The sequence below is a fragment of the Miniopterus schreibersii genome (genome assembly GCF_964146895.1).
Source record: "Miniopterus schreibersii genome assembly, chromosome: X".
Classification (NCBI taxonomy): domain Eukaryota; kingdom Metazoa; phylum Chordata; class Mammalia; order Chiroptera; family Miniopteridae; genus Miniopterus; species Miniopterus schreibersii.
The window spans coordinates 64,561,570-64,577,321 of NC_138104.1; the positions used below are offsets into that span (position 1 = coordinate 64,561,570).

At 45.9% G+C, this 15,752-nt stretch overlaps 1 pseudogene across 1 annotated transcript; it reads right to left on the bottom strand.

Annotated features, from left to right (window-relative positions):
- Window positions 1-413: 413 nt before the first annotated feature.
- LOC308550983 (melanoma-associated antigen 4-like) lies at window positions 414-1,415 on the bottom strand (annotated as a pseudogene). The gene is made up of 2 exons: window positions 1,385-1,415; window positions 414-1,240 (listed from the first exon to the last, which is right to left on the bottom strand). The product of its transcript is annotated as a melanoma-associated antigen 4-like (transcript).
- Between the last annotated feature and the right edge of the window lie 14,337 nt (window positions 1,416-15,752).

Here is a 15,752-nt window from a genome sequence, read left to right on the forward strand (position 1 = left end):
TTTTCAAGGAAATCCTGTTCTAATGCCATGTTATCTAGTTCAGAATCACAAACTAAGCTGAAAGATGCCCCAATTTCTTTCACACAGTAGCAAAACTCTTACTCTTGACCCGGATAATGCAAATACATGTATGCTCAATGTCATTCACAAACTTAGATGCTGAGGCTTATGAAAACTTCTATGAAAAGGAACAACATTTGAAAAATTTCTACAGAAAACAAGAATAAATTTCTAAATCATCACAGAAGCCCAAAGATGCAACAGCCCATATTCCCCAACTCACCCTGGGCCTCACTATCTAGAACACTGTCTGCTCTCTCCTCAAACACAGAGTGGAAAATGGGCCTCACTTCATGCCCAGCAAATGAAGCTGATGAATATGAGCCTGAAATGTGCCTGGATGCAACTATGGCTCAGGCATAGTGGTCCTCATTGCACTCAGGCCCTTCAGGCAAGGATGGGAGGAACCTGAGATCCCTGTCACTAACCTGGAGCAAAAACTTGAGGTCTTTCAACATGATGGTCTCGGCGTGACCCGTGGGATCCCACAGGAACTCATAGCATGCAGGATCGCTATTGGGCACCTGCCCATACACCAGGTACTGTTCCTGCACCCAAACTTTGGTGATGAGCTCCCTGGGCTCCCTGTAGAATCAATGTTCCTTCCCATCATGCATCCCTATGGCATTCAGTGCTTCCCATACTTTCTACTTAGGGGCACAATCACCCTTTGCAGCGATCACCCACAGAAGTGTGACCAGGAGGGAGGCCAGTGTTGGGAAATCTGTGCCCATCACTCACTATCCCATCATAGGTGAGGCCCAAAGTGGTTACCAGGACATAGGTGTGGTCACTGGGGTCCACTTCCTTCATATCAATGCTAAGGAGGACTTGCATGCACTCAGAGGCTGTGCTGAAAATCTCAAGGAAGTGTTCCTGGTACTCTTTGATGATGCTACTCAGCATTTCTGCCTTTGGGGTTGGCTCCCTGGTGCAGTACTTCAGGAGCAGGAACTCCACCAAGTAAGCATTCTTCAAATGTAGGGCATCTCAGAGAGAGGACTCAGCACCTTCCCTGCTGCTTGCCCCCCCCTCATCTTGACTGCTGCTGCCTTCCTCTTCAGGTTGGCTATGTGGAGGGGTTGCCATGGCAGTGGGGGAAGGCAGGCACCCTGAGGGCTTTTGGGAGGACTTCTTGTCTCAGCAGCAGCCACCTCTTCCAGGCTGTCTGGTAACAGGACTGAGAAGGAGGAAGAGACAGAGGAGGAGGGAGACAGGGCCTCTTCTTGCTAGTCCTCCTCCTCAGGTCTGAACAGCTGCATCACCACCAGGTACTGGTTCTCTCTTGGGTCCTGATGATTTTCATCAGGCTTGCAGAGCTCACTCATCTTATGATGACCACCAGCCCTTTCCATTGTGCCTGGCAGCTGACTGCATGGTGATAGGAAGGAGTCAATATTCTGTGCTCTCTCACCATCACTGTCATTGTGATTTCAGGACCCACAGACGACACTGGGGAGAGGTCAGTCCACAGGCCATGAGCTTAGAGGGCTGGTGCATGATGTTTATTGACATTCACGGTTCTGCATTTCCATAGGCCATGTCAGGCCCACGGATCTCTGGGGAGATGTAGTTCTGTTGCCTCTCTTTCCGGCAACCTTATGCAGGTTTTGTCTTAAATAGGGTCAAGACTCTGGAGATTTGTTGGAGTGCTGTGCTGAGCAGCCACCAGTACTGTACCCTCTTCATCCACATTGTTCACAGTGACTAGGAAGATGCCATCTGGAGGCAGCTGCTGCTGGAGAGGTTGGAGTGCAACCCCATGCAGATTCAGGCCTTGCTTTGGGAAGGGAAGAAGTAAGGCTGTGGAGTGATTGCTGGCAAGTGGTCACAACCCAGAATTGCATAGACCCCTCCAAGGGTTTCCCTAGGACCTTGCTCAAGAGTTTGGAGCTTATTTTCTTTTGAACCTGTTGGAGTGGGCCTGTGGTTTCTGAAAGCAGCACACCTTCAAAGGGGCAGTAAGGGGCCCTGGGCTGGGTTTTTGTGGTCTGAATTTTCACCACCTTGGATGAACCCTTCTGTCTTCTCTGGGCCTCGGTTCCTCTTGGTGATCTGAGAGGCAGGGGCAGGTCTGAATATGCATGGGGTGTTGGCTGTGTGTTCACATGTGTGTTTATGTGTGTATATGCGTGTGTGCATGTGACATACCACAAGAAGCTGCACAGCACACAGAGAAAGTTGGGTGGCCTCCAGACTCAGGCTGTCTGCCTGACTTCACATACCTGCCCCACCCCCACTGCCCATGGCATCCTGAGCAAGTTCCCTCACCCCTCAGTGGTTGAGGTTCCCACATCAGCCCCTTTCACCTGGTAAAGTGTATGGGACTCGATTGTCTGTGAGTTCCCCACAGCATCTGACCTGTACATGCTGCCCTCAGAAGTCTGGCTGGGACGTGCCCATTACTGGGTGGAGTTGTTGAGGACCAGGCCCTGTTCTCTTCATTTCTCTTTCCCCTGGCCTCAGCCAGAATTCCCTGAACAGTTTGATACATTGGAAGTACTCAGTCAGAGAGACCCAGGTCACTCTGTGTTGTTTGGTGAAATCAGCTTAGTCCCTAGTGGTCGTAGCTTTGAATAATCATTTTCTCTTACAGGCAGGCCTTGGTTTATGGAAGGAAAAACATCTCTGTGTTTCTTTCTGGTGCACAGGACTTGCTGACATTGGGGAAATTTTGCAGTGCCTGGAAAACATAGCTCTTGATGAGGTTGTAGAAGTGGAAATCAGGTTGTACTGGCCAAACAGAAGTACCTGACTGCACTTTCAAACCCCAGATGGTTACTGGAGCCCATAACCAGGAAAAGATATCTTCCAGGGAGACATGCCAGAACACCTGATCCACTTGGGGCAAGAGGACTCCTCACAGGAAAGTTACCAAGAAACCAGCTGAATCATGACCATCAACTGGCCATCATGCCCCAGACGTAGAAATTAGGTTCAAGCTGAATTGGCACCATTGTGGAGAGAGAGCTACCCACCACTGCTGTTCTTGTAAATAGATTTCTGCTCTCAGATGCAGGGGACTTTCCTCATGAAATGCCTCTCTGGGCTCATTGACAGTATCAAGGACTTTCACTTTTAGGGAAAAGGGGAAGCTGCCATGAAATATCTTGGTGCTGTCACTCATTTTGGTCCTGCTCATTCCTGGGTTGTACAAAGAAATATGTTTTAAGAAAACTGGTTAGTATTTGGGGCTCCCTTACACATTTTCCCCTCTCTTGTTTCTGGTCAAACTCATAGAACCCTTCAACAGCATTCGGGGGACATTGTGGAGGGATGTGAGCAGCCACTGAATGATTGCCAGAGGGTGACCAGCCAGGGATGGCCTCATTCACCATGAAGGGGACATCAGACTTTGAAACAAACCGCCTATCTGTCCTGGCAAGTGATTCTTGTCTCTTGTAAAAGTGTCCCTTGGGTCATGGAGCTGAGTGTTATACATGTCACATAGCTACTTAGTGACCAAAGAAAGAATCTGAAATACAGCTTGGGTGGGAAAGTGTTGAGTAGAGGTTTTTGTTTTTCTTTGTGGGCAATCTTTTATTTATTTAGGTCCCTTCTAGCAGAGTTCCTAATGGTGGTTAGATGTGAGGATGATGGGCTTTCTCCCAGGCATTGACTAGAATGGTCTTACACTACTTACCAGATGGAATGGTCCAAGTTTTAGGTGGGTCTCCCTGGAGGCCCCTGGAATTTGGGTTAGAGACACTCAGATGCTGATCAGGAACTTCCTGGCATCACAGGGAGACCCGTGAGGAAAAACTCTCCTGTTTCAAGATGCATGACAAATGTAAAGTCATCCCCCCAAGGTTAGGAGCCAGGCAGTACTCCCTCCTGACCAGCAGGCAGAGCCCAGGAACCTGATCTTCCTGGCTTTACCTCAGGACTCCCTTTCCAGATCCTTGGCTGAGTGTGTGAAAATGAAAGAGGATAACAGGAACAAAAGCCTGTCTGGAGTCAGGATTTCTAGCCTCCTCGGGCTCATCTGATGAGGTCTGTGGCATGGAAACAGAAGAACATGGACACACAATCCTCATTGGATTGTTTATTTACTACCATGTAGTTTTGCTTTTCTTTATTAAAGCCAAAATGGATTAGTGGTTGCAAAGTGGTGATTGTTTTCTGTCACTTGTGAGCTTAGGGGCCTGCATTGTCCTTGAACTGCTCACAGAGTGAACACTTGTTATCTGAGGAGTTTTCCTCCTCCTCATTGTCCTCAGGGTCTTTAGGTGGAGCCATCACTGAAAGGTCAGCCATCAGGACAGAATAACAGGTGTTGTACAAATACATCATCGAACCATAGAGTGGGTCATTTGGGGGTCTGGGGGGCAGATTCCCTGTGTCATTGGTTCCAGCAGTAGCCATGGGCACAGACATGGCATTCCCAGATGTGCCCTCCCCACTTGAGCCACCTTTTTCACTTGGACACTGGACTTCCATGGCACTGCTCATGGACTGCAGACCTAAGAACTTGAATGACAGGGTGCCCCTGGGTCCCCGAGCACTCGAGGATTTCTTCTGAGCCTTTCCCTCAGCTTCTTTAGTGCCTATATGGTGGTGAATTCTTGTAGTGCCTTGTAAGGGCTAGTTTCTTCTTTCTCTTTGGAGGTGTGCTGGTCCCTGGAGTCATCAGGTTTCCTTTTCTCTTAATGTACTTCTTTTTTTAAAAATTTATCTTTATTGTTCAAAGTATTACAGGTGTCTCATTTTCCTCCTCAATTGACCCCCTCCACCTAGCTCCCACCCCCTCCCCAGGCCTTCACCCCATCATTGTCTGTGTCCATGGGTTATGCATATATGCATATAACTTCTTTGGTTAATCTCTTCCTACCCTCCACCCCCCTTCCCTCTTCTCTCTGAAATATGATCATCTGTTACATGAGTCAATGTCCCTGGATCTATTTAGTTCATCAGATTCTTTTGTTCATTAGCTTCTTGATAAAGAAGACCCTTCAACATTTCCTGTAGTGCTGGTTTGGTGGTGATGAAGTCCTTTAGCTTTTCCTCATCTGAGAAGCTCTTTATCAGACCTTCAATTCTAAATGATAGCTTTGATGGGTAGAGTAATCTTGGTTGTAGTTCCATATTTTTCATCACTTTGAATATTTCTTGCCACTCCCTTCTGGCCTGCAAAGTTTCTGTTGAGAAATCAGCTGACAGTCGCATGGATGTTCCCTTGTATGTAATTAATTGCTTTTCTCTTGCTGCTTTTAAGATTCTCTCTTTGTCTTTAACCTTTGGCATTTTAATTATGATGTGTCTTGCTGTGGGTCTCTTTGGGTTCCTCTTGTTTGAGACCCTCTGTACTTCCGGAACTTGTAAGTCTATTTCTTTCCTCAGGTAGGGGAAGTTTTCTGTAACTATTTTTTCAAGTACATTTTTAATTTCTTGCTCTCTTTCCACTCCTTCTGGCACCCAAATAAGACGAATGTTGGGCCTCTTGAAGTTGTCCCAGAGGCTCCTTATGCTATCTTCATATTTCTGGATTCTTTTTTTTTTTTTAAATATATCTTTATTGATTTCAGAGAGAGGAAAGGAGAAGGAGAGAGAGAGATAGAAACATCAATGATGAGAGAGTCATTGATTGAGCCCGCAACCCAGGCATGTGCCCTGACAGGGAATCAAACCCTGATTGCCTGGATCCCAGGTCAATGCTCAACCGGCTGAGCCACACCCGGCTGGGCTGAATTCTTTTTTCTTTTTGCTCTTCTGGTTGGGTGTTTTTTGTTTCTTCATGTTCCAAATTGCTGATTTGATTCTCAGCGTCCTCTACTCTACTGTTGATTCCCTGTAAATTATTCATTTCAGTTCTTATAGGCTTCATTTCAAAATGAAGTACTTTACTATATCGTCGATGGTCTCACTTGTTTTCGTAATAGTGTTACTAAGATCCTTGAGCATCCTTATAACCATAATTCTGAACTCTGTGTCTGTTAGCTTGCTTGGATCTATTTCATTTAGTTCCTTTTCTGGAGTTTTCTTTTGTTCTTTCCTTCGTGATATGTTTCTTTGACTCCACATTTTGGCTGCTTCCAGATGTTTGTTTCTATATATTAGGTAGAGCTGCTATGTCTCCTCAAGTGTGTAGAGTGGCTTTGTGTAGTAGGTGTCCTGTAGGGTCCAGGGGCTCATCCTCCCCAGTCACCTGAGCTGGGCTTTCTAGGTGCTCCCCTGTGTCCTGTGTGCACTGTCCTGTTGTAGTTGAGCCTTGGTTGCTGTTGGCATCACTGGGAGGAATTGACCCCCAGGCCAATCGACTGTGAGGACCAGCTGCAACTACAGCCAAAGAGCTGCTGTGCTGGAGACATCCCTATGGAGCAGGATTTACTTCAGTGGATCTTTGGTGTTCACCAAGTGCACCCCTTGAGTGTGTCACTCCTGGATGTGGTAGGGTTGTAATCCAGTGTGGTCGAGTCTAACCACCAGGTGCACTGTCTCTGGGGCCTCCTGGAAGGTGCAAAGTCAGCCTCTGCCAGTGCCTTGAGTAGAGCCACCCAGCATGAGCTACACAGCAAACTGTAGATGGCTGTTACTTGTGCTGGGCTTGGAGGTATCTGGGAGAGGCCAAGCTATGAGCCAGTGCAGGCTGCCACTAGTGCCATGCCTGGGGCCACTTATCAAGCCATATGGTGAACGCTGCTGCTTGTTTGAGAGATTTTAGGAAAGTCCTAAGCATGAGGCTCAAGAGGCCACTTGCACAGAAAAGCCACTGGAAATGGCCTGGTTGAGCTTGCAGTAGGGAGGGGCGGGGCCTCTGGGAATCACCTGGGCGGGCCAAAGTTCTGAGCCAGGCGCTGATGATTCAGATATGGTGCCTGCCTGCCGGCTGTGTGCGGGGAGGGCTCGCCAGAGGAGCAATGGCCTCTGCCAGCTCTTCTGCCTGGGAGAAAGCTGCCCCTCCACCTTTTGTCCCAATTTCAGGCAGGTTAGTTCCTCCCCAAGTGTCCCAGGTTCCTTTCAGGCTGCTGCCTGGCTCTGGGGCTCAGAGGGAGCACATCTGAGTCCATGCACAGGCCCTTTAAGAGGAGCTGCCTGGGACTCCCAAAGCCTCCTTGACCCTCAGAGGCAGTCCCCGCTGGTTTCACAGCCAGGAGTTGTGGGGATTTCTCTTCCTGGCCCTGAAGCCCTGGGCTGGGAGCCTGTTGTGGGGCTGGGACTCCTCACTCTTCCGAGAAACCCCCACTGCCAAGATTCCCTCTTGGGTTTCAACCGCAGCACCAGGTTTGGGCCCCCGCCCACGACTCTGTGACTCAGCTTGATCCGCCAGCACCTCCGCCCCTCCTACTGCTCTTGATGTTCCTTCAGTTCCCTGGTTGCAGGGCTTCTGTTCAGCCAGATTTCAGAAGACTGAGTGATGGTGGTTCTGTATTTTAGTTGTAATTTTGATGTGGTTGTGGGAGGCAGCGGGTGCAGCTGTTACCTACACCACCATCTTGTTTCTCTTCTTTTAATGTTCTTGACCAGCCAAAGCTTGTCTCTCTGTAAGTTGCAGTTTCTGTAGATCTGAACCAAAAGTAATTATTTAATCATTCTGGGAGAAAATATATCTATTTCACATTAACTGACTTCTCAGCGTCTTTAGTCATCCCTGCAGGTTATCTCTAATGGGGTTATAGTTTCATTTGAAAATCTATACTTTCTCATCATTGGATAAATACTGTCTCATGTGGGAAAAAAAAGAGTTATCTTCTGAAATGAAACCCTTTTAGTAAATCATTCTTCTCGGTCTACTAGGAAGATGTTTGAGTAACAGAGAACATGGGAAATGGGAGGACTTTCTACTTTACCATCAATTTGTTCCCTGGAGAGCAAACTGAACAGTTGCCTGGGCATATTTTGCTGAATCTATGGAGGTTCAGCAGGCAGATGAAAGTCTTCAGGCTGTTTGATTCAAAGATTTGTTGCTCTCCCTTTTGGCAAAGAACATTCATCTGGAAAAGGTCTTCTTCAATGATCACAGTGTCTCTGTCATCATTCCAGCACACAGACAGGAAGGCACTGTCCTCCACTATCCTCCAAAGCTTTCTTGGGAAGGAAAGCCCAAGAAGAATGTTGTTTCCTTCCACATTGGCGGTGACTTAGTTTGGGTCTTTTGATTGTGAGTTGTCTTGGGGACTTGGATCTTGGCTCCTGCCTTGGTCACTGTGCCTCTCCAAAGCCTCCTTCGGATCCATATCTGGATCTGGGAATGCATCATATTGGACACTTATTTGTGGCACTTTATCCATTGAAGGGGCCAACTTGTCTTCACCCATTTCATTTAAACTGACTAGCCATGGAGCTGCTGTATTCGTGTCCCCAGGATCTTATCCCTGAACCCTAGAGTCAGAAATGCCTTAGGTCACAACACGGATGCCCAATATCCTCAATACTACCCTCAGTATTCTAGAGTATCAGTCATGGGGCAACGAGCTGCTTAAATCACTGTCCACTGGGTATGTGATGTCACAAAGCTAGCTCACAGCTGCTCTGGAGGGTAGGTCCAGGCCAAGTGTGTGTGGGGTAGATGGGTGTAAGGCCCCCAGCTTTTCTCTTTACAGAAAGTACAGAAAAATAGAGTTCAGGTTGACAGAAAGGGCTCTCACCTGCTGCCAGGCACATTGTTTTCTGTTGCTAGGCACTGGATGTGTTGAGAAGTCATGATCCTATCTCCACTCCCACCTCTACAGAGGGAGAAAGCCTGTTGATGACCTCTTTGATTGCTCAAGGGCAAGATCCTGGTTACTCGTAACTTGGCTACCACCAAGACTACCTGGGTCGGATGGGGCCCTCGGGGACTATACCTCCCAGAAGATGGTCGTTGGCCCAGTTTCAGTTGATAACTCCCCTCTTCAATGCCCTACCCAGCCCCCAGCAACTTCCTGCTTTGGTCTCTTCCAGCTGCTCCTGCTGGTTGGTGAGTCCTGCTTAGATGGGCCCACAAAAATAATCCTATTTTCTTACCCTTGGTACAAGTTGTCCCGAGAGTAGGGCAGTGCTCTAGCACAGGTGAGAGCATTCCTCTTGTTCCTCAACTTCAGTGCTACCCAAAGCACCTCAGAAAGAGTGTTACCCACATTGTTGGCATATGAGTGGAGAGCTGCACCCTCTGCTGTGCTGGCAAGCCCCCTCTTGATCTACGCTTGCCTCCAAATCTCAGTCCTCTCTGATCACAACAAGATTGGTTTTAGTTTCCATTTCTTCCCCATAGGAACACTTATCACTACCCAAGGTGGGCTCACTTTGGGACACCTGCATTTGCCTTCTCAAATCAGCCTCCCTTGAGGCCTCCTCTACACCTCATTTCTTTTCTTCAGTGAGGTGGGTGGGCGTTTGCTTGCTCATATTTCTGGCCTCCCACTTCCAAATTGGATCTCCTTTGGTACCTCGCCTTTTCATTACTGATTTGGGGGTTAGGCATATATTCAGCTCTGTTGAAAAAATCATTCCACTGACTCACTCTCATGCCAGCACTGTTCTCCTTGCCTGAAGCCTACCACATCCCCCACCTGTGTGTCTTTCTCCTGCCACTACCTTGAGGATAGGTACATTGGATCATTTTGTTTGCTCTTGGGTTAGATAGTTTTCATAGACCCTACTTTACACAGACTCTCTACTAAGGAAAGTTAGGACTTGTTTATCTGTGGCTGAAGGAAGCCAATATGAAGATAATCATAAATATGTACTTGAACATAGATGAGAGTCTGGGTATGGGATAGGACAAAAGCCAAATCCAAGTCATTTTCACCACAGAGGAGTGGATACTACAGTGGTTTGGTGATCTATGATCTTTAGCTGCTGTAGACAACTTTGGTTTTAATACTCACTGTATAGGGAGATAGAGTGGTACTGTGGGAAGGCCCCATCTGCACAGGTCTTAGGTCCTTATCCCAGCTCTGCCATAATGTGGGGTCATTTGTCTTCCCTGAACATCAGTTCTTTGTTTCTGAAAGGGAAATTCAGGGCATTTGGGAAGAGAATCCTCCAAGATGCCCCTCAGCCTAAGGACTGCATGTTTAATAGAGTCCTTAGGTCTAGATATGGGCTCAGTCCATGGTCTTTGTGCTTCAAGACAGGCTTAAAAAAACATTTCTTCAAGAAGTCAGTTTATTCTGGGAAGATGTGCGCTAGAGGCTAAAAATTGGTGACTTTTCAGAGGGGGGCTCCTAGTGTCTCTGGTTAAACAGCCAGCTCCCTTGAGTTACTTACCAAAGTATCTTTTCTTTAGTGAGTTATTTAAAGGCTGAATAAGAGATTTCCTTGAGGCCTTTGCTAACTCATGACTCTGCTGATTACTTATTTAAAGGGATTTGACCATTTTATGGGAGAGAAATTGGAGAGAAGGCTCTGGAAACCACAGACCACCTCACTCCAGGACTTCACCTGTTTATTGTCTCTGTCCATGGGCTATTCATATGTGCTCATAAGTTCTTTGATTGAGCTCTGCCTGCCCTCCTTCCTGCCTTCCCTCTGATATCTGTCAGTCTGTTTCAGGCTTCCATGTCTGTGGCCCTATCTAGTTCATCAATTTTTTTTGTTCTTTAGATTCTACATATGAATGAGATCATGTGATATTAGTCTTTCTCTGATTGTCTTATTTCACTTAACTTAATATTCTCCAGGTCCATCCATGATGTCCAAAAGGGCAAGAGATTCTTTTATTTTATTTTATTTATTTACCTTTATTGTTGAGAGTATTACAGGTGTCCCATTTTTTCCCCCAATTGACCCCCCTACTTTGCTCCCACTCCCTCCCCAGGCCTTCACCCCATTACTGACTGTGTCCATAGGTTATGCATATATGCATATAACTTCTTTGGTTAATCTTTTCTCACCCTCCACCCCCCCTTCCCTCTTTCTTCTGAGATATGATCATCTGTTGCATGCATCAATGTTTCTGGATCTATTTAGTTCATCAGATTCTTTTGTTCATTAGCTTCTTGTTAAAGAAGACCCTTCAACTTTTCCTGTAGTGCTGGTCTGGTGGTGATAAACTCCTTTAGCTTTTTCTTATCTGTGAAGATTTTTATCTGACCTTCAATTCTAAATGATAGCTTTGCTGGGTAGAGTAATCTTGGTTGAAGTTCCATGTTTTTCATCACTTTGAATATTTCTTGCCACTCCCTTCTGGACTGCAAGGTTTCTGTTGAGAAATCAGCTGACAGTCATATTGGTGCTCCCTTGTAGGTAACTAATTGCTTTTCTCTTGCTGCATTTAAGATTCTCTCTTTGTCTTTAACCTTTGGCATTTTAATTATGATGTGTCTTGCTGTGGGTCTCTTTGGCTTCCTCTTGTTTGGGACCCTCTGTACTTCTGGAACTTGTAAGTCTATTTCTTTCCTCAGGTAGGGGAAGTTTTCTGTAACTATTTTTCAAGTACATTTTTAATTTCTTGCTGTCTTTCCACTCCTTCTGGCACCCCAATAAGATGAATGTTGGGCCTCTTGAAGTTGTCCCAGAGGCTCCTTATACTATCTTCATATTTCTGGATCCTTTTTTCTTTTTGCTCTTCTGGTTGGGTGTTTTTGTTTCCTCACGTTCCAAATTGCTGATCTGATTCTCAGCATCCTCTACTTTACTGTTGATCCCCTGTAGATTAGTCTTCATTTCAGTTCTTATAGGCTTCATTTCAAATGGTACTTTATTATGTCATTGATTTTCTCAGTTATTTCCCTAATAGTCTGCTTAAACATCCTTATAACCAAAATTGAGAACTCTGTATCTGTTAGCTTGCTTGGATCTATTTCATTTAGTTCCTCTTCTAGAGATTTCTTCTGTCCTTTCCTTTGTGACATGTTTCTTTGACTCCACATTTTGGCTGCTTCCAGATGTTTGTTTCTATATATTAGGTAGAGCTGCTATGTCTCCTGGAGTGTGTAGAGTGGCTTTGTGTAGTAGATGTCCTGTAGGGTCCAGTGGCTCAGCCTCCCCAGTCACCTGAGCTTCACCTTCTAGGTGCTCCCCTGTGTAGGCTATGTGCACTGTCCTGTTGTAGTTGAACCTTGGTTGCTGTTGGCATCACTGGGAGGAATTGACCCCCAGGCCAATCGACTGTGACGACCAGCTGCAACTACAGCCAAAGAGCTGCTGTGCTGGAGACACCTCTATGGAGCAGGATTTACTTCAGTGGAGCTTTGGTGTTCACTAAGTGTGCCCCTTGAGTGTGTCACTCGTGGATGTGGTAGGGTTGTAGTCCAGCGTGGTCGAGTCTGACCACCAGGTGCACTGTCTCTGGGGCCTCCTGGCAGGTGCAAAGTCAGCTTCCGCCAGTACCTTGCCCAGGGCCAGCAAACCATAGCTGGCTGCTACTTGTGCTGGGCTTGTAGCTGTACAGTAGAGGCTAAGCTATGAACCAATGCGGGCTGCTGCTAGTGCCATGCCTGGGGCCACTTATCAAGCCGTATGGGGCACGCTGCTGCTTGTTTGAGAGATTTTAGGAAAGTCTTCAACATGAGGCTCAAGGGGCCACTTGCATAGAAAAGCCACTGGAAATGGCTTGGATGAACCTGCAGGTGGGAAAGGGCGGGGCCTCCAGGATTCACCAGGGTAGGGCCAAAGGTGAGTCAGAAGCTGGTGATTCAAATATGGCACTTGCCTGCTGGCTGTGTGGAGGGAGGGCTGGCCAAAGGAGCAATGGCCTCTGCCAGCCCTTCTGCCTGGGAGAAAGCTGCCCCTCCAACTCTCTCCCAGATTTCAGGCAGGTTAGTTTCTCCCCAAGTGTCCCAGGTCCTTTCAAGCTGCTGCCTGGTGCTGGGGCTCAGAGGGATTGCGTCTGAGTGAGTCCACGTGAGGGCCCTTTAAGAGGAGCTGCTGGGGCTCCCACAGCTTCCGTGATCCTCAGAGACAGTCCATGCTGGTTTCACAGCCTGGAGTTGTGGGGATGTCTCTTCTTGGCCCTGGAGCCCTGGGCTGCGGGCCTGCTGTGGGGCTGGGACCCCTCACTCCTGCGGGAAAACTCTGCCCCTAGATGTCCCTCCTGGGTTTAAACTGAGGCACTGGGTGTGGGCCCGCGGCTGTGTCTCCAGGATTCATCCCCGATCCGCCTGCATCTCCACCTCTCCTACCGGTCTCTGTGCTTCTTCAGTTCCCTGGTTGTAGGGCTTCTGTTCAGCCAGATTTCAGGAGGCTGTGAGTGATGGTGGTTCTGTATTTTAGTTGTAATTTTGATGTGGTTTTGGGAGGCGGCGGGTACAGCTGCTGCCTACACCACCATCTTGTTTCTCTCCAGGATCCTTCTTTTTTAAAGCTAGGTAGTATTCCATGATGTAAATGTCCCACACACAGCTTTTTTATCCACTCATCTACTGATGGGCACTTGGGATGTTTCCAGATCTTAGCTATTGTAAATAGTGCTGCTATGAACATAGGGGTGCATATATTCATTCTGATTGGTGTTTTGGGATTCCTAGAAGTGAGATCAGTGGGTCCAATGGCAGTTCCTTTACAAATTATTTGAGGAACCTTCATACAGTTTTCCAATAGTGGCTGCACCAGTCTGCATTCGTACCTACAGTGTACTAGAGTTCCCTTTTCTTTTTTTAAGTTTCTTTATCTTTATTGTTGAGAATACTACAGATGTCATTAAAAAAAATCTTTATTGATTTCAGAGAGAGGAAGGAAGAGGGAGAGGGAGAGCTAGAAACATAAATGATGAAAAAGTAATGGATTGGCTGCCCCTGCACCCCCCCCCCCCCCACTGAGGATAGCACCTGCAACCTGGGCATGGGCCCTGCCCAGAAATCAAACCTCGATCTCCTGGATCCTAGGTCAATGATCAACCGCTGAGCCATGCTTGGCCGGGCAAGATATCCTCTTTTTATCCCCCTTGATCCCCTCCACCCTTCATCCATCCCACCCCCAGGCTGTCCCCATACCAATGTCTGTGTCCATGGGTAATGCTTATAAGCATATAAGTTCTTTGATTCATCTCTTGTCACCCATTCCCCCCTCCTCACCATCCCTCTGAGGTCCCTCAGCCTGTTCCATGCTTCTATGTCTCTGGATCCACTTTGCCAACAGTTTATTTTGTTTATTATATTCCACATATAAGTGAGATCATGTGGTACTTGTCTTTCTCTGACTGGATTATTTTACTTTACATAATATTTTTTAGTTCTCTCCATGTTGTTCCAAAGGATAGAAGATCCTTCTTTTTTACAGCTGCATAGAATTCCATGGTGTAATTGTGCCACAGCATTTTATCCACTCATCTACTGATGGGCACTTGGGCTGTTTCCATATCTAAGCTATTGTAAATTGTGCTGCTATGAACATAGGGGTGCATAAGTTCACTGTGATTGGTGTTTAGGGTTCCTTAGGATATAGTCTTAGAAGTGGGGTCACTGGGTCAAATGGAAGGTCAGTTTTTAATCTTTTGAGGAAACTCCAAACTGCTTTCCATAGTGGCTACACCAGTCTGCATTCCCACCAGCAGAGTAGTCGGGTGCCCTTTTCTCCACATCCTCGACAACACTTGTAGTTCGTTGATGGTAGCCATTTTGACAGGTGTGAGGTGGTATCTCATTTTGGTTTTAATTTGCATCTCTCTGATGATTAGTGACCTTGAGCATTTTTTCATATGTCTCTTGGCTATCTGTATGTCCTCTTTGGAGAACTGTCTATTTAGGTCCTTTGCCCATTTTTTAAATTGAATTGTTTGTCTTCCTTTTGTTAAGTTGTGTGAGTTCTTTATATATTTTGGATATTAACCCTTTATCAGATGTATCATTCGCAAATATATTCTCCTATACAGTGGGCTCTCTTTTTGTTTTGTTGATGGTTTCTTTTGCTGTGCAGAAGCTTTTTATTTTGATGCAGTTTCATTTATTTATTTTCTCAGTTTCTCTTGCCCTAGGAGATGTATCAGCAAACATATTAGAGATGTCTGAGATTTTGTTGCCTATGTTTTCCTCTAGGATTTCTACGCTTTCATGTCTTACATTTAAGTGTTTTATCCATTTGAATTTACTTTTGTGTATGGTGTAAGTTGGTGGTCTAGTTTCATTTTTTTGCAAATGCCTGTCGAATTTCCCAACACCATTTACTGAAGAGGCTATCTTTACTTCATTGTATGTTCTTGCCTCCTTCATGAAATATTAATTGACCATAATGGCATGGGTCAATTTCTGGGTTCTCTATTCTGTTCCACTGATTTGTATGTCTTTTCTTGTGCCAGTACGAGGCTGTTTTGTTTACAGTGGCTTTGCAGCATAACTTGATATCTTGTGTTGTGATCCCGCCAACTTTGTTCTCTCAAGATTGTTGTGGCTATTCAGAGTGTTTTTGGGTTCCATATAAATTTTCAAAGTGTTTGTTCTAGATCTGTGAAATATGCTGTTGGTATTTTAATAGGGATTGCATTGAATTTATAGATTGCTTTGGGTTGTATGAACATTTTAATGATGTTAATTCTTTCAATCCATAAACATGGTACATTTTTCCATTTGTCTATATCTTCCTTTACTTCTTTTCTCGGTGTCCTGTAGTTTTCTGAGTAAAGATCTTTTACATCTTTGGTTAATTTTATTCTTAGATATCTTATTTTTTTAGTTGCAATGGTAAATGGGACTTTTTTTTTAGTTTCTTTTTCTGAGAGTTCATTATTGGTGTATAAAAATGCCATCAATTTCTGGGTGTTAATTTTGTATCCTGCTGCTTACTGAAGTCATTTGTTAAACCTAGTAGTTTTTTGGTGGAGTCTTTAGGATTCTCAA